Source organism: Streptopelia decaocto, assembly GCF_964273445.1.
Source record: "Streptopelia decaocto genome assembly, chromosome: 21".
Taxonomy (NCBI): Eukaryota; Metazoa; Chordata; class Aves; order Columbiformes; family Columbidae; genus Streptopelia; species Streptopelia decaocto.
The window spans coordinates 542401-556740 of record NC_138676.1 but is presented as its reverse complement, the minus strand read 5'-3'; positions in this window follow the sequence as shown (position 1 = coordinate 556740).

Genomic DNA, 14340 nt, shown 5'->3' with positions numbered 1-14340 from the left:
AGTGAGCCCCAGGGGCTGTGCTGGAAGCCGGTGAATGGGGACGCGGTTTCCGCAGCTCCAGGGCACGTCACACAAACCCAGGTTTGGCCTCTTCTCCCCGGTGCTGCTGCCTGGAGCGAGAGGTTCAGCACCAACAGCACTGTCAACCTGCAGTAATTATCTCGGTTAACCTCTAGGCAGATCAATTATCCCCTCTGACAAGGAATATAATATTAACGCCCAGTTGTGGTGGTTTACTTACACCAGCTCTTTGGTGCTTTTTCCATGGTATCGCAACACGTCTTAATCAGATGGTGAGTGGGCCTAATTAGCCCAAGTATAGGTTTTATTTTTGATTTCTATGACTACTCTGTCTAATGGAAACACATTATCTGCTCCGAGGTCTGCAGTTTTCCATTTGTAATTATTGCTGCTCTTAATTGCTGGTGCATCGGGGTTGTCTGCGATCTGGAGCTGGAATGTGGCCTCTCCGGGGCGGCTCCTGCCCGGCGCCCGAGCCCAGCGCCCATGGGCCAGGACTCTGCAGCGCTGGGGTGTTCGGTGTCTGGCGCAGGAGCGAGGATTGTGGAGTTTATCGTGCCGCTCCGTGGTGGAGCTGGAGAACCGGAGTGCCTGGTGTATAGTAGCTGGAAGCTGTTCAGGTAATGGAAGCAAAACAGCTTATCAATTTCCCAAACGAGGCCTGGCATTTATGACTAAAACCTCGCATTTCAGGACGTGCAGATGGTTGGGAAGGAACAGCTTGGAGGGATGGGCTAATATAACGTTATTAATTGTATTAATTTTTTCAAAGAAGGGCTCCTGGCGCCTGTTGCCGTAGGTGGCGGTTTGTGGCCAGTGTGCCGGCTCTGGGAGACACGGTGACGCTCGCTCCGTGTTGCCGAGCACCCCGCTGCTCCGTGTGCTCGTGGACGGAGCTCGCGAGGTGCCGTGGCTCAGCCGCCGCGCTGTCCCCGCGGTGACGCCGCCGTGTCCTCTGCTGGCCGGCTCCCCGAGCAGCAGTGCGCGGGACACGGCGTGCTGCTCCAGAGGTGCACTGATATACGTATGTTTGGAGATGTATTTCACAAGGCCCAGCACCTGCAGGAGGCGTGTGGGTGCTGCCTTTTCCAGCTCCCGCCAGCAGAGGGGCCGTCCAGCAGTGCCGCTGCGTCCTGCTCTTCGCTCCACCGAGGGGACCCGCTCAGCTGGAGCTGCTGCTGGGCTGGGCAGATCCAGCACCGCGGGGTTTTCTCTTGTCCCGGCCGTGCCAGCCGGTGCTCGGACCCTGCCAAGGGCTTTCTCATACGCACGGGGAGGCAGTTTATTTCCCCGAATATTTGCCTGGATTCCCTGGTGCCCGACCTGCTCCAGCGACAGGGAGAAGCTGAAGCCTCATCCCCAGCGTCTCACAGGGTGACTGATCAGATAATGTTCTCTAAGCAAATGCACAAATAACATGAATTGGGGTTGGCACTGAGCAGTGAGGTGTAAAAAAAGCAATTTGAGGTGTTCTGAGAAAATGCCAGAGCCTCCGAGATGTGATTGCTTGTCGGGAAGCCGTGCCCAGGGCGCAGAACCGCGCGAGCGCTGCCGGCGAGTTCGGGGTGACGCACTGCGGCTTATGGGGAGAGCAGAGAACAGGCACCCTGGGTGACCCCGAGGTGCTTGTTTAAACGCCTTTGGCCGTGGCAATTTGGTCACTATTGCAAGCCGTGGAGTGATGGGGAGGGACGGGCTGGGGGAGCCGGTGGCCGAGCCGGGACCTGGGCGTCCTCCTCCGGAGCAGGGGTGGACAAAGCAGGGACAGAACACCTGCTGTGCTCCTGAGCACAGATGTGTCAGACGTCTCCCTGATCGCCGCCGCCCTGGCCGGGGCACCCTCGCCCTCCGCTCCGGCCGGCGCTGGCGCGGTGGGCGCTGCGGTACCTTCGTGTCTCTGCCAGCCTGTCTGGAGCGAGCAGACGATATCGGAGATGGCAGCCTCGCGTTTCTGCTCCATTTCCCTGCAGGCTCTGCCTCCTCCCTCTCCTCCTGGAACATTCATTAGCCGCAGCGAGCAGAGCTGTGTGCAACCTCTGAGTAACCTCGCTGCACAGCCCGAGCCTCCGCAGCGCCGGCTCCTCTCGGCGGAGCAATGAGCCCTCACCCTGTGCCCCAGCGCCCCGTGTAACGCCGGTGTTGCTCGTTAGCCCGGCAGAATCAACATCTGTCTCCTTTACTGCCTCTGTTTACGTTGGGAGACTTCTGAGGGAAGCTCTTTATTGTTAAAAATAAAAGCAGGGTTATCAGGGACATGGGAATTCCATATTATTTAGAAAATGCATATCTTTTGTGTTTAGGAGGTGAGCAGTTTGCAGCCTTCACAGGCATCGTGGGCACCTGAATAGCCATGGATGTACGTGGCCACCACGATGGGCTTTGGATGCGATGCCGGGGGTTTTGTGCGGACCCAGAGGTGCGGTGAGGGCTGAGGGGAGCGGCTGGAAAGCTGCCGTCCTCTCCACCTCCTCCTGAACGCTCCCGGTGCTTCCCCAGCACGGCTTTGCTGCTGCTGGAGCACAATGGCAGGACAGGAGCCCAAATACTCATGCAGATAAGGATGCGAGGGAGTTATCTGGAAGGCTGCAGATACTGTGTGTGAGGGGGAAGGTCACCGCGAAGAGGGGGGTGGTGGAGATGGAGATTAGGTGATTTGGAGCTGGCTTGAGGGATTTAGTGGAGAGGCAGAGCTCCCGCGGAGCATGAATGGGCAGCAGCACCTCTGATGGATTACAGGAGCCTTCCTCAGAGCTTTCTGTGCCGCTGCAACCTGAGCCGGGGAACGCGGCGCTGGGAGGGGGCGCGGAGCTGCAGGCTGTGCCCCCCCCGCCATGTCCCACCGCGGGCAGAGCCGGAGCCTCCGCTGCTCTCGGCTCGTTCCAGCTCCGCGCCGCCTCTGACCTCCTCTCGCTGCGCCTGCGTTTGGGATTTGCCCCTTAGATCCTATTTCAAACCTGCTTCTTTTAGCGAAAGCAGAGATTAGAGCCTTGTCCCCACAGGCAACGTGTTGCTTGTGTTGTGCTGGGGCTTTTCCGAGCTTTTCTGGAAAACACGCAGCAAGCCGATAGCTCTGCGCAATTGCTGTCAAGGATGTGAGCCCCGGGTCACCAGCAACGAGACTGTTTTCAGCTGGACATAAGCAGCGAGATCTCTCCATCACAACCGCGCAGGCCGTGTCAGGCTTTATCCCCTATTGTTGAGGACAAAGAGCCCAAGAACACGGATTTGTGTCCCAGGCTTAAGCTTTGTCCAGTCTCCCAGGGTGCTCCCGAGCGCTGTTCCTGGCTGTGCTTCCCGACCAGCTTTTCCTCCCGGGTGCCTTTGTTTTTGACCAGTGTTGCACTTTGTAATACGTATTTAGTAAATATCGCGGGTGTTTACCCCACGTTGGCGAGCATGTTTCTTTTCCCAGGCGGCATGTTTTCTTTCCCTCGGGGGTGCTCAGCCGTCCACTGGGCTGGGAAGGGTGGAAAGGGGCCCCAGTTCAGCCCGTTCCCCACAAGGCTCCTGCATCGCTCGGTGCCGGTGACGCACGGAGGTGCCTGTCTCCTGGAGAGCGTGTTAACATTTAAATCAGCACCGTGGTCTGGGAATAGCAGCGCGTTAAAAAGACCTCTCCTGAAAAGAGCACAGCAGGGACTTGGCTGAAGAGTCTCTCAGCCTCTCAGCACACGCGGCTGCCGGGTTTTCATCAGCAGCCGCTCTTGCTGGTCCATTAGGGCTCCATTTACCCGCTTCGGGCTGGGGAGGGAGCGGGGAAGGACGGGCATCCCCCCTTCCATGGGGTGGGAGGGCTGGGGGTCCAAGACCTGCTGGGTCCCCTCTCCCAGGCATCTTTCCAGCCGGTTCCTCGGGGTCCGTCCTTGCGCGGGAGCCTCTGAGCGCTTTCCCGGGGGGCTGCGCTGCCTCCCGAGTCGCCGTTACACGTCTGTCATGATGCTTGAGGGCACGTTAATACATGTGTAATTATCTGCCCCACGCATGAGGCTTCATTTCAGGCTCTTAATAGTCCAAGGTGCTCTTCAGCATGAAAGACAAGGTTTAAAACACTTCTTGGAAACGCTTCGCCCTGTTTGAATGAGCCTGGGCGCTCCCGTGGCGGTGCGAGCACGCAGCCCTGTCTGCAGTCCCGCTAAGCTCTTGTCCTTATTTCCTGTGCAATAACCTCAACTTAATTACTGCGCTGGAAAAGTATTTCTTTTTGTCAGCTTGGACTTTCCTACTGTCGGATTTTATTGAAAGCCTTGGTTATTCTGTCTTAGGAGATGGCGGAGAAGTCCCAATCTGCCTCTTATGGATTGTTGTCTTTTTATTGCCTGTCGCCAGTTGCCATCCCAAAACCAGAGCCTCATTTTTTTAGAAGCTCTCTGTATTTCAGAGTTGTCCAGGGCCTGCACAGCTCTCCTCTGAGCACCCTCCCCTCTTTGCTCTCCATTTTGGGGGGGGACCATGGGCGGAATGCGGCAGGCGGGATGCGGGATGCTGCGGGCAGGATGCGGGATGCTGCGGGCAGGATGCAGGATGCTGCGGGCAGAATGCAGGATGCTGCAGGCAGGATGCGGGATGCTGCAGCGGTGCCGTCCCCACCAGAGCAGCCTTCCCATCTTGGCCGCTGAGCAGGAGCTTTCAGCGAGCTGTCTGTAACGCTGGCAGCCCCTTTAGCTGAGCTGACAGGATTAATTTAAAATCCCATATGGTGGAAGAGGTGCCTTTTCTCCCCGGCCTGCTCGCTGCCTGGTAGCCATCCACACTTGGCGTCTCGTTGCCACCTCGGCCGTGTCCCTGCTGGTCCCGGCCGCCTCGCTCTGCCCGCCCCGGGAGGCAGCAGCTGTCCCGCACACATGGCGTTGCCGCTCTCACCGCTTCCTGGGGTCATCCAGCACATCAAAGCCTGTAATCGGACACTCCGAGCACATGTGAGTTTTCAAGACCCTCCGTGTGACGGTTTGAGTGATTTAGGGAGTTTGAGGAATGGAAACCTTCACTCTTTGACCCTGGATCTGACAGCGGTGGTTAAAACAATCATCCCGTTGCTGGGTGAACTGTGCAGGGAAATGCTCCGTTCTCGGGGGTGGACGCAGCCCCGGTGCTGCCATCGGGGGGGCGATGGGCGCTGGAGCCCCCGCGGCAGCGGCACCGGAGCCGGGGGCTGACAGCGGGGACCTGGGACCTGCTCAGCGCTTCGCCTCCATTTAACAGAACTTGGGGCACGCGAATGAATCTCCCTCATTTGTCGCTTTTGCAGCTCCCGGTGCTGAGGTTTTGTTGGTTGACGTTTGTAAAGCCCTTTGAAATGTGGCTGTTGGCGTGCGGGCCCAACAAAGAGACGCGATTGTGAGCGAGAAAGGAATGTTTTCCAAAATACGGTGTAGAGAAAGCGACTGAGATAAGGTCTGCTCTCATTAATTTAAAAATTGATATTTTTCCATCTTCTTTCAATAAAAACTGTCTGCATGATAAACTGACATCTTGAACAATTGTTTAGGCGCACAGGTTTAAATATACACTTCCTGCACAGGCTGCCGATGAGTCACTAGTCAAAATTATTTATCGGGAGTGATGGCTCCATGCTAGACAGCAGAAGACTGAGCTCTTTCTTTTCTTGCCAGAACTGTGTGGTTATTGTGAACAATTACCAGGCCCTAAAGTTCTGCCCGTGATTAAATGATTTTGATTTAACTTCAATATCTTTGGGAAGCCGGATGAATTCTAGCAAGGGCACACACGGCGGTGAGAATGCAGCATTTTCCCTGGTCTGAAGGAATAAGCAAAGCTGAAACTGTTCTGAGGAAATGCCGTCAGAAAAGCATTTTGGGAATCTCAGGTGCTCAGAGCTGCGCTGTCAATTTTTGAGCACTTACAATCCTATTTCTTTTGATTGCAAACACGTAAACACTCTTCAGCTAATGTAAGAGTAGCTCACTATGCCAGGAAAGAACAAACAGACTGTACCGAGCGCTGACAATGCAGACACCATGGAAATGGAGTTAATAAATGTACGGAGACACCCACCCAGCGAGCCGCCGATGTGTCAATGGGGAACGGTCTCATCGGATTCTTACCAAAGCAGGATCCACAGTGTTGCCGTGTTGATTTAGAGATGTGAAACCAGCTGTTGGCATTTGTGGTTTGACCTCACCAGAGCCAGTATTTGTCATGACAGTGACTCAGGGAGGATATTCACTTCAAACCCAAAGCAGGCGCAGGGACTGTGCAGGGGGAAAGGGCTTCAGCGTGGCCTTGGCTGAGCTGCGGAACACGGGGGGGACGATAAGAGGGTGCCAGGGAACATTGGCTGAGCCCAAACAGCAGCCCTGGCGCTCTGGGGATGCTGAGACAAGTGCGGTGGGTTTCGGGGCAGCTGGAGCCGCTGGGCCCTGGGCAGCATCTCCCGCAGCCCCACCTGCCTCTTGTCCCGGTGTCAGCCACCAGCTCCGGAGCAGAGTCCCTGCCCAGGACGGCGGCTCTTCCCCTGGCGCCCGCGGGGCTGCTCTCCCGCACAAAACACCCGTGTTGTCTTTGAATCGAATTGTCGCCGGCAGCCGCAGGTGTTGGCGCCCGCCTTGGCGCGCTCCCCGGCGCGAGGACGGCGCCGTGCGCCGGAACGTGCGGGTGCGGAGTGCAGGGCTCCCTGAACCTGCGCAGGGGGCTGCAGGCTGCGCCCAACGCTGCGAGACGTGGGGATCAGCGCCGAGGGTGAGCTCGAAAAGCTCGGCAGGCGGGGAGAGCGGCGGCGAGATGGGAAACAGGAGGAAGACGAACACACAGAATATTTTAACTAACAGAAAAGTTTCTTGTACTGCAGACGGATGATGAAAGGGAGACAGTGAGGAATTATTAGGACAGAAGATAAGGAAACAGCAGAGATAGGAAATAATTATTTTGTATCTGTCTTTATAAATGAAAATGAAGGGCATTAACTTAAATAGGATTTAGATTTTCAGGGACAGAAGGGGATGAATTAGGAAGTGTTCAGATAACGGCAGAAATGATTATGAAAGGTCGGGGGCTCTTGAAACCGGTGCCGCTCCCGGCCCAGACAAAGGAACGTCCGGGGGGCTGCACGGGGCGTCCTGGGTGCTGTCCCCTCGAGGGACATGGGGGCGATGGGCCACCCCTCTGCCCGGGCAGCGGGAGAGAAAGGGCACGGTGATGGGAAAAGCTGCGACTGGCCCTTCCCGGAGCCGGGATGTGCATGGCTGGTCTGCCTGGGCTCTGCGGGCAGCGCCGGCGCTGGGCTCCAGGATAACCAGGATTAGGAACGCCTCCTCGTATTGCTGGGGGGGAACCCCCGACCCCAGGAGGAACTTCCCGGAGGGGCGTTTTATCCCCCCTGCGCACGTAGAATGCAATTCAGCAAGTCAAGCACTTTTATTAAGTTGTTAAGCCAAACAGCCCTCGGCCCTATTATGTTTTCAGGCACTTAGAAGAGCACTCGCAGAATTCTTTGCCTTTGCACTCGGTTTAATTTCAGATGATGCTTTCGTAAATCAGCCTCCCCACTTCGCCTGCATGGCCTCGTACCTGCAATTGTTTGCAAGCGTAAAACCTCATGCGTGTAACTAAAAACGTTTGTTTACCTGGTTTGATAGAACAAAGGGTAGGTTTGAAGATGCTGATGGTTGCAGATGTGGAGGTTGGGCTGAATGATTCATTTGAAATGACAGCTCAAGATTTCCCAAGCAGACCAGGGACATCAAGTTTAATGTCCGACACCGAGCTCCGTGAGCGCAGCCTGACCTTGGGAGGCTGAACGGCAGCGACTTCCTAAAAATGCTGTTGGAAGCACTTTAGTTCGGGCATTGAACCTCACGAGCCACTTCCGAAAATCCCTGATGCGAACTTTAACTTTTACCCTGATAAACAAGTAATATGCTTTAAATAAACCAAATAACAGTAATTTCTCTTAACCTCGGACTCTAATAACACTTCTCTCTTGCGTCGCTCTGATACACTGAACTTTGCTGGTAATGGGTTTGGTTTTGATGCTGTTGGTGCCTGTGCAAGATCACAAGATTCCTTTCAGATGGTCTGTAGGGTTTTTATATGGTCCTGCACGCTTTATCTCCCCAGGGAAGCCGGGGCGGTCTGGTGGGGCTTTGGGGCTGGGACTGGGCTGACTTCAGGCTCACCTGCTGACAACCTGAGATAAGCAGCTCTAACAATGATAGCAGGTGTGCTGCAGCTGGGGCGCAGGGGCGTGCGGTGTCAGGCGCAGGCTCTGCCCGTCCGAGCCCGGACACCCCGAGCCTGTGCCCCACGGGCAGCGAGGGGACACCCGAGCCTGTGCCCCACGGGCAGCGAGGGGACACCCGAGCCTGAGCCACACGGGCAGCGAGGGGACACCCCGAGCCTGTGCCCCACGGGCAGCGAGGGGACACCCGAGCCTGTGCCCCACGGGCAGTGAGGGGACACCCGAGCCTGTGCCACACGGGCAGCGAGGGGACGGCCCTGCTCGTCCTCCCCTCCAGACCCCGCCTGGGAACCGCTGGAGAGGCTCCACATGTCTGGTGCCTAAAAGAGGAGCCGGATCAACCTCGTGCGTGGGCGAGTCGCTTATAAATAACTCCCACCGAGCGCGAGTTTGTTTAATTTTCTGGAGCAGCACAGCGCCCGCGAGTGCGGCTGTATAAATTTGCTAACAATAGTGTCTGTGCCTATATATAAACCTGAAGACACTGCAGTCCGTGGTGCATTCCAATTAACGGGATGATGCATGATATATGGCATGCCACGGGTAATCTGGGACCATCCGCTGCTGCTGCTCTTATCAGTCCTGAGGCTCCCTGGGAGCAGTCGCTGTGCCTTTCTCCTTTATGGGCTTCAGAGCAGTTTTAGTACCACCCGGCCTGGTCCTGTGCTGCTGCGCGGGCTGCGCAGCCCGTGAGGAGGATGATGCTACTGAGAGGAAGGCGGGCAGGGATGCGGGCAGCGCTGAGGCGGCACTGCAGCACTTCCAGCGCAGCAGCAAGCCAACTGCTCGGGGTTCTGAACAGACACCATTGGAACGAGCTGCCTGTTACACTGTTAATTGCTAATTGATAAAATCTGACACAGAGTAAAGGCCAGAATCTGCATGAGGGAAGCTAAGCTTGTCCTGTAAATTACCCAAACAGAGCTCGCGTTTCCTCCTTGGCTATTCTGTCCGCAAGAATAGGTCTATTCACCTGGCGGAGTGGAAAACCGCGCTTGAAATGAGATTTACGGCACAGTGGTGGGAAATGATCAGGAGGAGATGGTGCCTTCCCAAAGCCCAAGGTGCAGCACAGGACATGGGATGTGGGGCGAGGGCGGCAGGAGCGCACGTTGCTCCAGCAAGGCCTTTTAAACCAACCCGGCAATAAGCAGCGGGTGGAAGGGACCCTTCCCCCGGACCGTGCGGTGTTCGTAACGTGAGCAGCGCCTCGCTGACGGCCTTGGGAACACGGGAGAGCAGGCTTGCCCGGATGGTCCAAGGAGAATGTAAACCCTGCATAGGCTCCCTGGGCACCGGCGCAGCCTCCGCGTGCTGCTTGGCATGCAGCAGCCATAGCAAGTTATGCACTGTCTTAATGGAGCAAAGTAAATTCCATCAGCTCCAGAGGCTGCAGACTGGACCTGGGGAGGGGCTGCTCCAGCCTCCGGATAAACCCAGTCACAGTATCAGCACTTCATGTCATGCAAAACCAAAGGTGCAATTTAAAATACCATCCTTCAAGTGCACCGAGCAGCATTCGGTTGTCACAACTGGATTTCTTTAAGCCAGTGGTCCAGAATAAACGGGTAATGATGAGTCATTTGACAGCAGGCAAGCTGGAAACATGTATATGAAAATAATACGCGGGTTTCCAGCCGATCGTGCATTTAGCTGACTTATTTTTTCTCTCGTGCAGCTACTTAGCACAGAAAGCAATTTGTCTGAGCTGCGTGTTGGGGAGCGAGGCTGCGGGGCGAGATGCCCAGCGCGCTGCAGCCCCGTGCAGAGCCGGCCCCGTGCAGAGCCGGCCCCGTGCAGAGCCGGCCCCTCCGCTGCACTGTGTCCCTGGAGCTGGAGAGCAAAGCGCCCCATGCCCAGCTCTGCCGGCGCTGCAGCCGCTGCGGAGGCGCCTGTGCCGCCGTGGCTGGAGGTCGGCACGGCACCCCCACCCAGAGCCAGCGCTCGCCTTGGGAAATGACACTTCCCATCTAACTAGCACAGGGGATGGGTGCCCGGTTCCCCACTTCTACATCGTTCCCCTGCAGTCTGGAAGAAAGGGCTGACAAGACCTATTATTTTTCCGGTTATCCAAACTGTCTGCATCTTAACAGCTTCCTACTTCAGTTGAGACAGTCTGAAAAGTTTAATATCATTTCAAATCAGAGCACCAATAAAACTTGACATTATTAATATGATGTCAAGGGGTTTTCCAACTGCTTAGGGAAAAACAACGTGTCCCATTAAACAAAGCTCCCTGCATTGTGAAATATTAAGTGACTTTTCAACGAGTGCCAGCTGGAGCTATTAGTTTTCCTTTGGTGCAGCTGATGTGGAGAGGAGGGCTGCTGGAGAGCCTTTTATGAAGACATTAGCCGAGGCCGTGCAGTCGAAAGGCTTTTTCTTTCCTGGGACTCTGCTCCATCAGGGCTGTGTGCACAGGTGAATTATTAACCGTGGTAGCTGCGTTTGGCAGGATGTGCCCCCCTAATGCACTGGTTACACTGGGGACTCTGGGCCAGCTGGGAATGCGATCTGAGATGCTCTCATCTCCTTGTCCAGACTAAACATGTTTTGCATGACAGTTAAACTTTCCTTTGAGCGTGCCTTTGGTAACACACCCCGGCCGGGGCGGCGCTCAGGGTGCTCGGGGCTCTGTGCAGCACATGAAAGCCCCAGCTGTGCTCCGTGTTTACAGCGGGCACGTGTTGGTGCATGTTCTCAAACACACCTCTGAATTCTGGTCCTGGCGCTGCCTCCGTCTCCGCTTTCCCCGCCGCTGCGATAAGTATCGCTTTGATGTCTCGCAGGGGAAATGTAGGTATTTAATTTAACTTTTATGAAGTTCTTTGACAATGTAAAGAGCAGTGCATATAAATCCAAGTTTGGGGGAAGTCGAGGCAGCGATGTCCCGCTTTTATCTCCCAGAGTTCCCCCATGTGACCCCGCACCCCCAGGGCTTCCAGCCAGCCCTGCGGTTGCCTCAAGGCTGTAACTATTTTTCGACATTTGTAGGCAATAAAACCATAAACCCCCTTTTGACATTCTAATGCCCCGGGACCGCTTGGTTATCCCAGCAGTTAGTTCTGCCCTGTCCCATGATGCTGGGGGCTGCCAGGTGCCCAGGGGTTCCCCATCACATGCGCGGAGCTGGGATCTGTCCCGGAGCATCCCCGGAGCTCTGCCCGGACGCCCCGCTCCGTGTCCCCACCAGCTTTGGGGACCCCGGGCGGGCGCCGCGTCCGCTCCCCGGTGGCCGGGGCTCCGGCGGGACGGCGGGCGCCTGTCACCCAGCCTGCGCGGAGCAGGAGCAGCCTCTCGCCGCCTCTTTCCTGCTGCACAACCTTCCTTCACCTTCTTCCTTTTAATGTCTTAATCAAGCGGCTGATAAGAGAAGTGATCCATGAAAAGGACGGGTATCTTGACAAGGCACAGAAGCTCGTGGCAGTGCTTTCCCCACAGATCAGCATACTCCACGAGAGGGAGAGACAAAAAAGGCAGATTTTTGTACCCTTAAGCTTCCACCACTGCAGTTCAAAAGACCAATCTTTACAGAAAATAAATTTAAAGGAGAATTTTTGATGTATATGATGGTCTCTTGTGGTCGACAGGAGTGCTGCTGGCAGTATATGGAGTTATGCAAAGCCAGAGTTGGGATTACTTAAAAGTGTCTGTAGTGCTTTGATTAACCAGTGTGTATTTTATTTTTTATATGGCACAATCACAGCCCTACATTGATAATATCTTGCTATTATTGTTCGATAGGCGAAACTCCCCTTTTTCCTGCAGCATGCAGCTGCTTTTTAGGGCTCTTTTTAAAGAAGTCGCTCTCCGCATGTTAAATTCCCGGTGTTCCAGGAGGCTCCGTGCGCTCGGGTGTGATTTTCGGGGTGGCGCGGGTGGTGTGTGGGGGCACAGAAGGGAATGTCTGTTGTGTGATGACCATAACGGTTTGGGGGGCGACTGGAGCAGGGGCTGGGCCTCTTCCTGCCCCAGAGCAAGGCTGCGTGCTCAGGCTGAAGTCTCAGGCTCTTCTGCTTTTAGCCTGTCATTTTGGGTTTTAATTTTATTTCTTTTTGCTTCTGGCCTCTCTGTGTGCAGTACCAGTCCCCAAATCGGCGCTGAGCTGGTGCAGCATTAATCCGCGTGATGTATGTATGCTGTGCGGTGTAACGAGGCCCCGGCTCTCCCCTCTGCGGCTGTATTGCTTTTGCAGCGCTGATGGCCCTAATGGCTTGTTCTTGTCAGCCGACTGAGCAGAGAGGACTCCTGGGGTACGCACGGAGCCTGAGAGGAGCTAAATCAAGGTGTCGCGTTTCCCTGCACACTCACCTCCGCCTTCCCTCGGAGCGGGGAGCAAAGAACCCGTGTGCCGATGCTTCAGCCCATCTGGGGGCCCAGAGCGCGCTCGGCATCGCCTTGGTTTGCTGAAGGAGGGGTCACGCGTGTTTCCTGAGCTCGCGCGGGGCCGTGACGGCGCCGCGGCCTCGGCTCGCCGGCCGGGTGCTGCGGGGGCGAGCGGCCGGGACGCGCCGGGGGGAAGAGGCAGATGCGGGTGTGCGAGCTGGTCCCGTGCGGTGGGTTTGGTGCTGGGGGAGCGGACGTGAAGGGGCAGGGGATGCTCAGCCCTTTGGTTGTTTTCCTCCTTTTATAATGACTCCACTTTAAATAGGAATGAGGGTAAAGAGTAAATTCCACATCCAAAGATGGGTGTCTGCTCCTGAATAGCATCGATCTAGAGTCAGCGCCTCAACGGCACACTGGATTTGGGTTTCAAAGGTTCCCAGCCATCGCTTCAGTCAGATTTTTCTAAAGGGCCCAGCGTGATGACATTTACAGCCAGATTTTTCAAAAACAGCGCTGTACTTCAGACGCCGAACTCCCAAAAATCTAGTCATTTAATTTGTTAAATGAGAGCGAAGGTCTCTTCAGCGAGTCTCCCCGTCATTGTGGGAGCTGAGCAATTCTGCGGGAAGAGCCGCCTGTTCCCAGCTGAAGCGCCTTTCAGGTTCAAAACACACGAGCCACTTTAAAGTACATTTTAAAGGCACAGAGCAACCTAAAGAGTGCAAAATGCGACCTGGTATCAATTAGCTGGAGCGTGTGTGGCTTGTCACTGAGCCGTGGAGATGTTTGGCTGGTGACGGCGGTGCCCGTGCTCTCCGGGTGTCCCGCCTGCTCCTGTCCCCTCTCTGCGCTCCGGGAGCGGTGACGGAGCTGTCCCCGCTGCGGTGCCCGCGGCCGCTGGGGAAGGGGCTTCTCTGAATGGGGAGGTGTAACGTGTGTGTAAATACCAGCTTGTGGGCTACACCTCTTAGTGACCTTTAACTGCTTGGGAAACGATGCTTTCCCATAAAACATATCTCCCACAATTAATAGCCAATTGGTAGTTAATTAAGGAAGCAATAACAGTGGAACAGGACACAGTCACAGGGTAACGGTCCCCAGCAGCCATTCCACTGTAGCTGTCCCACTAAACTGCACTGAAGAGCACAGAGCAAATGGAAGCTTTAAATAATGATCCCTGGGGTGTGGAGCAGCTGCAGGGTGGCAGGTGCTGGAGCTCTTGCTGTTGGCTACCCGGGGAGCAAAGGCTGAGCTTATGCTAAGCCGAGTCTAATAGTGTGGACAGCGTGGATCCTGCCTCTTCCTCGTGCTGACCTTCTGCTCTGGCCCAGAGCGATGCGGGGATTTGAGGAGCGATGCAGGAGCCTTCTCCTGCAGGTCCCTTGGCGGGTGCTGCGCCCTGTCCTTCCCTCCAGCGCAGGCTCTTGCGTTAGAGGTGACCCAAAGCACGCAAACACCGGCTTCCTTTTTGTTCTTTTTTTTTAAAAAGTCCCATTTTTCTGTCTTGTCAGGTCTATTTAAGCATTTAATGAGGTGAGATAGTACCAATAAATTTAACACAGCACAATAACTCTGATGCGGACCAGCCTAATAAACTTCCATCCTTGGGCCGGGAGGGCGATGCAGCGCGCGAGATTGCATCTGCTGCGATTGCTGCGCTCAGGCGTTCCCGAGGTTGAGCAAGGACGCGGGAGGAGCCGCCGCGAGCCCCGGGTGCTCACCGGGCCGGGCCGGAGCAGCCTCCCCAGGGAGAGCCGCATGTCACCGGGCAGGGGACGCAGAGGACAGGACCCGCTTCT